Below are 6524 nucleotides of genomic sequence, written 5' to 3'. Positions count from 1 at the left end.
GAATTTGGTCTGAGTAACCCTGCCAGGGGACGGGGCAGGGTTACCTAACAAATCTTCCTCAGAAGTGTTTCTTTTCTGACTGCTAGTCACAGGCCTAGGAATTTTGAAAGCAGATTTGCTATGTTTTTTTTTCTTAGGTTTAACAGAAGAGATATGTTCATATATATGTTCTTCCTCGTCCAGCCATTCTAAGTTCACGGGGGTGTTCCTACCCAAACCGTCTGTCACAATCAAGTTATCCCGCACTATTTCAGTGTTGTTATCTTCCCTTTTATCTTCTAATTCTTTTCGGGCGCATTCAAGCTCTCTAATAATGTCAACAACAACGAAATTATCATTGGGTATGTCTGCCCCTATCTTATTAGCTCTACTAATCAACTCATTGTCAGAAAGTACATCAAAGGAATTTTTGGAAGCATGGGTATTGTTACCTTCCAGATTTTTCTTACTAGCCAGTTTCTTGGCCTTGTCCTCAATCTTGTCCTGCATCCCAGAGGCGTTACGTTTGCTGAATCTCAGTGGGGCTTCAGTTGCTAGTGGAGGGGTAAGAATGATCTCCTCCATGTTTTCAGAGGATGGGAGTTGTACCATATAGCTGCATGAGGTCTTCAACCCAGGGTCCACCGCACCAGTCACCTCCACAATCTGAGAAGGGTTAGTAGCAGTTTGACAAGTCGAGGTAGATTTATTATGTATGACTTCTTTCACCTGTATATCTTGAACAGTAGTCTCCATGACATCAGGATTCCTAGGGACAATCCAATTAGATGAGTCCATGCCATCTTCTTTCATTTTTTCCTCGATTTCTTTCTGCAGTTTTTTCAATGAGTAGAGAATTATCTTCATCACTTTCAGTAGAGGGAGATCCCTCTTTATCATCGTATAGCAGGCGACATTCCTTGCCACCACGATAGGAACCCCCAATGTTGTCACGTCCAGCAGACTCAGGCTGCGGCACTCCTTTCTCTTGTTCAGTACGTCTCCTCTTAGGTGTCTGATTTGGCTTGGTCCTTTCATGAGGAATAGGATCCACAGTTTCTGCATTCACATGATTTTTAACCAAAACCTCCTCAACCTCATAGGTGAACTTGTAGAAACGTCCTGCAAGCACCCCTTCAGCAGTGACAGGAAGTTGAGCTATCGATCTACAACCAATTTTAGCTCTAACAGAAGAGGGACGATTTATAGTTGACATATCAACATCCAGGGTAATTCCAACTAACCCTCCCACATAAGCAACAGTTTTATCACATCTCTTGTTAGGTGGAATTTTCCCAATCTTAACCCAAGCAATCTCTAACAATCCCTCAGAATCAATATCCTCAGGAGAACTTGACACTAACCCCACAATTTTTCAACTTAATATTCTCAACAAAAAGAGCTCTGTCAACCTCTCTAGGATTCGGCATTCTCATAACAAACTTTTGAGGAGCAAAGAATCTAGCAGAGCAACGCCACCCCTGGCCAACATACACACTTAACTCATGCTCAATATCTTTGGTCTGAGCCGAGCCCTCAGTAATGGTGACAACTATATTGAAAATGTTTTCCCTGCTCTGCCTATCCACGCTGTAGTCAGGAATGTAAAAGAAACCCTGACCCTTAGTTTGAAATGCACACATCACAGGTGTGTGATCCCAAGGGAAGAACTCATTGCAAACAAAGGATAGGTGACCTCTCTTTTTTACATCTCTCACAGAAAGCTTGAGGGCATCTAACAGTAAAATGCCCAGGAACATGGCAGATCTGACAAGCATCACAAGGTGGAGCGATAATACCAGAAGAGGAATACTCGCGGTTCACGGCAGAGACGTTGTTCTTGTCGAAGGTGCGGTGCGCCTTGTCGCTTCCGCTGTCTCCACCACGTGTCTCTTGACGATGGGTAGGAGCTTCCTGCCGCCCCTCAGTCGCCGCCGTCTCCTGGGAGTCTTGCAGGTCACCGCCATCCCCATCCCATCGGGATTGCCGGGTTCGGTTCACCTGCAGACCGCCGGCCGCCTCTTCCCACTTGTCGTTGGTAGTGGAGGAGCTCCCCATCTCCATCTTGCGCTTCCAGACGTGGGAGTCGAAGCCGCGGCCGCGGCCGCGACCACGATCGAATCGCCCAGCGCCGCGTCCCTGGCGGCCCGCACCGAAACCATCCCCTCTCATCTCAACAGTTGGCTTCTCTTTGGATCTATCGGAAGGATTCACGGAAAACCTAACAGGTGGCTTCTCTATGGATCCAGCAAGGGGATTTGTGGAAGGTTGAGAGGCAACTACTTGAGCAAAGGAGCGAAGGTCGCCATGGATTTTGCCATCCCACCAAGCGAAGTTTGGCTGAACCACAGATCTGGCGAGAGACGGAGCGCTCCAGAAGTGGGCGAGCCCCTCGTCGAGATCCAAAATGGGAGAAGGGGTGGCACCCGTATGTTTTATACCCGCGGTGCCCCCAGAAACCCTAGCTCCATCGCACTCATGGCGGTCCGATCCCCCTCATCTACGTGTCGCGCATCCGTCTCATGGCGGACCGGTCCACGCCCAAGGACCCCGGGTCCATCTGTCAGATGTGGAACTCGGCGGTGCGCGTCCAGATCCGCACGACCGCCCCCGTGTACCGTGTGTCTGTGAGTAGGGCCACGCGGCGGCGCATCCTCGCCGGAAAATCCGCCGTTCGCCGGAGATCTATCACAAACCCTAGCGAAATGGCAAGGAAAAGCGACAATATCCCCGATGTCGATCCACTCACCGGATCGAAGAAAGCGCGCATCCACCGTGTGCCCCTTTGTGTCGAGCAGCACGATCCGGAGAGCCTCCCTGCGCAGCCATAGTTCGCCGTCGTTGAACGTGACGTGTCGCGCCGTGACGAGGTCCGCCACGAAACGAACCCTCCAGCGTGCGTCGCCCATCTCCTCACTATCTGGACTAGGCTTTCAGATCCATCCGTAGACGAGCTCGGCAGCGGCTTCTTTTTTTCGCAGGAGACGCCAATTGGGTTTGAAATTTTCTTCACCCTACTCCTGAAAATCAGCACTCCAGTGTCAGGCAGGGTATGGCAGGGATTGCAAAGTCAGATGATCCACGCCCCTCCACTTCTCCGGTGGTATCGAGATTTCCTTGAGAACGGCTTTGCTTGGGAAGACGCAAATCTGGCCCAGATACGAGATTGCAACCTTATTACCAAAAAAACAACTTGAGCTAGGCCAGTCATATTATCCATATAAGTGCAGCTTTTAGTTCGTAAAAGTACTTTGTACTTTGCCCAATTGATTTCACTAGATCCCCCGTTTGTACAGTATGGATGAAACACCTTGCAATTATTTCACTAGATCGATTGATGATAGCTTGCTGTTGCTGATGAAACCGAAGAAACTGTATCTATGCTGGGCCAGTTGCCAACCAAACCAACATTGTCTCAGTTACTGGTTCAAAGATGTCTCAAACCGCACACAAACATTTCAGTTGATAGATACACCATAAGTTTGGTTGTCCGCTCTTTTAGATGCCTAGAAGCATGATTCTCGAGATCATTGCTCACTGAACATAAGACCAAATGTTCCAATTTATTTTATTGCTCAAAGAAGAATTGGTGTTCTGTTGTGTTATCTTGCGACACTATATGGCATCAGGCTGTTTGCTTCCATCAATTGGCTTGTGGGTTGTGCCTTGCACTGTTATCAATGTTTCTGTCAGATTATTGTCTAGCTTAATGATCTGTTCCACCAACAGGTATGGAAGTTGTTGGTGTGGTGATCGCCGTAGGGCCCGGGCTGACTGGCAAGAAAGATGGGGATGCTGTCGCGTACGCAGGCAAGCCGATGGGCTCTTATGCTAAAGAGCAGATTATTCCAGCCAATGTTGGTTCCCGTCATGCCTTTGGTTGATCACACAACGGCTGCTATCATACTGAAGGGGATGACTATCCATATACTGGTTCGCCACATATTTAAGGTACATTTTGTCTTGTTCCTCCTGTGTGACATACCGACCCGCTGCACATCCGCGTGAAGCACACCCACCCACTGCCGGAGGCGTCCCACGCCCATGCTGATCTCAAGGCTCAGAAGACGCCGGGCTCCATACTGCTGACCCCGTAGAACTAAGCACTGTCATATTTTTTGGGGTAGGAATAAACAGGGGACTCGGCGATGTATGTGCTCTAGAATCTACAATGCTTGTGAATATGTTCGCAGGTGTTGGCATTTGAACACTGAATCCTCCGTCTGTCTGTTTCACCTGGTTATGTTGGATTCAGTATGAATGAGTGTGTTTGGTGGTTATGAGTTGGATTGTGGTCTTGTTGTGCACATCACTATTTGAAGCATGACGAGTTGTAAAGACCAATATTTTTCAATATAGTGACCTAGCAGGACAAGTATTTCCCTCAGTTGTATATTATTTATATTCATGTCAAGTGATACACTAGACTAACTATAACATCATGAATGTACGTATAAGGCATGATGAGTTCATGTCAAGTACCTACAACTCGGTCGTCAGCAAGTCGATAACATGGCATACTTGGTTTTACAAATTAAAGTAATAAGCGCAAACATCAATCCGCTGGTGCACCACAAGGCGGCATCAGCGTTGCCGGGTGAGAGGTTGCGGTGGATCGGCGTTGCTAGGAGTTGATTTGGTTGTGTCATGTGTGGGCTTGCAGCAAGCCTCTCTGGCCTCCTACCCTGGCATTGGGGGTAAACGGAAGAGGGGTAATTAAACAAAGATATATGTGAAATTGTAAAATCAAATGCTTTTTTCTTGCATTGTAAAATTATTTTGTTTCTCCCGTTGCAACGTACGGGCACATTTAATAGTATTTATTAAACCATATGTGAGGGATTACACATGTACAAATTTAAACATATGTTTATTAAATGATGATATAGTTTAATGATTACATATATACTATTTTTATTTAAAAAATAATGGGTGTATGTCTGCACACCCATATACTCATCTAGCTCCGTCCATGCGCTATGGTCGAGTTGGGGGCTGGAATGGGGCACGTTGGGCTACCTTACCAAGGGGACTTGAGCACGCAATCGAGCAAGAGGGCTCGTGTGTCTGGTGTATGTTGTGACGGTGCTCACCGGCACGCGGGTCCGCCGCGTCGACCTGGAAGCTCGCGCCACTCTACTCTCCCATATCTTCGATGTGCAAATATTGTTCCGCCAAGTCGACGTGAGCGTTGGCCACCTCCGCATGGTGCGCGTCATCACAGACCATCCTACCAGCTCCCGCTCTTCCGCTGACGACTCACCACCTGCGCTGGCAACGGGGAGATCATGCTCGATCTACATGAAGCGTACCTCTATAGAAGATGGATATGACATGTGGGACAGGATTGTCAATGAGAGCAGATTATGATCCATGGCGGGATTGATATTTTCCCGCTGCGCCAAACTGGTCGAGGGTTGATCTTGACCGGGATTAGAGAGGTCAAGGTACCGATTTTAGGGATTCAGAGTTGGGGGGTCCAATTTCGACGAGCTCTACGACTTTAAGGTTTAAAATAGACTTCACTCTGCGAAAAAGACCAAAATAAACCCTGAACTGGTAGACACTAGCGAAATCGAACCCCAAACGCACACTCCCCGAAATTGGCACTCTCAACTAACTGATCCCGGTCTAAAATGAACCCTGACAGCCGTTCCCAAATAGGGATTGCTGACGTGGCAAGTCGCAGCCGGGATTGCTATTTTTTTGTGGAAATAGAGGGAGATGGCCGGTTCGGTGCAGCCCATCCAATGAAGCAGTCGAGGAGGCATCCTCCTGTATTCTTCTCTGCTCCCGCGACGGCAATGGCGGCAGGCGGGTGATCGTCGGCAACGGTGACGATCTAGCCGGGGAGCGACGGGCTAAGGTATGTCCCCAACGTCATCCTCCTCTGGGCACCAATTTTTTGACCTTTGTGCACAACACTAGGGTTAGGGTTTTAGGCATGGGATGTGCAATATTTTGTGGAGGGAAAGTAAGGATTTTTATGTGAGTAGGGTTTATTCATTGCGTTCAAATTGTTTTCGTAGTAGTACGGGCAAGTGATATTGTTCTGTTTATTTCAGCTTCATCATGGATCCGACAGAGATACTCAACGTGAGATTCCATTTTGGTGGCGAGTTCATCGGCAATGGTCCGAATTTGCAATATGTGGGGGGAGATGATGAGATGTCAGAGATTGAGAGGGATAAGCTATCATTGCAGGAGGTCAAAGGGTTTTTGAAAGATCATATGTAGTTTAAGCAATCAGAGAATTCATACTAGCAACATTACAATCATGCTCATCATTCAAAGATTTTATGCCAAACATTTTAGTGAATTTTTCTTCTGTCAATTGAGCATAATTTTCCGATCCATCATTTTCAAGAAAGACATTATAAAGGCGAATAATATGAGTCAACCTCAATTCCATTTTATATTTTCTCTTTATAAACCAAACTAGTGATAAAACAAGATACTAAAAGATTCAATTGCAAGATCTAAATATATACCTTAAAACATTCACCTCCCCGGCAACGGCGCCAAAAAAGAGCTTGATGACTACT

Source organism: Aegilops tauschii, chromosome 2 (assembly GCF_002575655.3).
Source record: "Aegilops tauschii subsp. strangulata cultivar AL8/78 chromosome 2, Aet v6.0, whole genome shotgun sequence".
Lineage (NCBI taxonomy): Eukaryota > Viridiplantae > Streptophyta > Magnoliopsida > Poales > Poaceae > Aegilops > Aegilops tauschii.
The sequence above is the reverse complement of the archived record's forward strand: the minus strand, read 5'-3'. Positions refer to the sequence as shown.